This window comes from Chrysochloris asiatica, unplaced genomic scaffold, assembly GCF_000296735.1.
Source record: "Chrysochloris asiatica unplaced genomic scaffold, ChrAsi1.0 scaffold10053, whole genome shotgun sequence".
Classification (NCBI taxonomy): domain Eukaryota; kingdom Metazoa; phylum Chordata; class Mammalia; order Afrosoricida; family Chrysochloridae; genus Chrysochloris; species Chrysochloris asiatica.
Window position 1 is genome coordinate 1 of NW_006418571.1, and position 521 is coordinate 521.

General features: G+C 37.8%; 1 pseudogene; it reads left to right on the forward strand.

Annotated features, from left to right (window-relative positions):
- Positions 1-7: 7 nt before the first annotated feature.
- Positions 8-516, forward strand: LOC102830720 (annotated as a pseudogene).
- The last annotated feature ends 5 nt before the right edge of the window (positions 517-521 follow it).

A 521-nucleotide genomic window follows, 5' to 3' on the forward strand; every position in this document is an offset into this window, starting at 1 on the left:
ATCCGCGATGACACCTAATGGAAGAAAGCACACGGATAAATCTGTGAAGCAAACCATGGAGGAGCAGACCATCCGTGCCTATGAGTTTGAGAATATCGAGAAGAATTTGAGTGGTTCCGAACAGGATTTTCTAGAAGAAAAGACTACAGCACTTGATAAGCATGGGAAGGGAAGTTCATCCACAGGAATTATGGAGCAAGATCTCAGGGGTGAAGTACAGAATACACTGAAAAGATTTGGAGCTGACATTAACAAGGATCTTCTTGCAAAGAAATAGAAATTACAATTGTATACCCAGGCTTCTCTCAAAAACAGTAATAAGAAAATTAAAAATGTTTGGAAAACACAATAAGAACAAAGACAGAAACTTACCCAGGAATATTCTCAGCCGTTTCAGAGTGTGTTTCAGCAGTGGGATATGGATAAACAGAAAACTGAGAACAAGAAGTAAAAATGACTAATGTGTTTCAACAACAACAAAAGATTTTTCAACAATGTAGAATTGTTCAGAGCCAGAGACT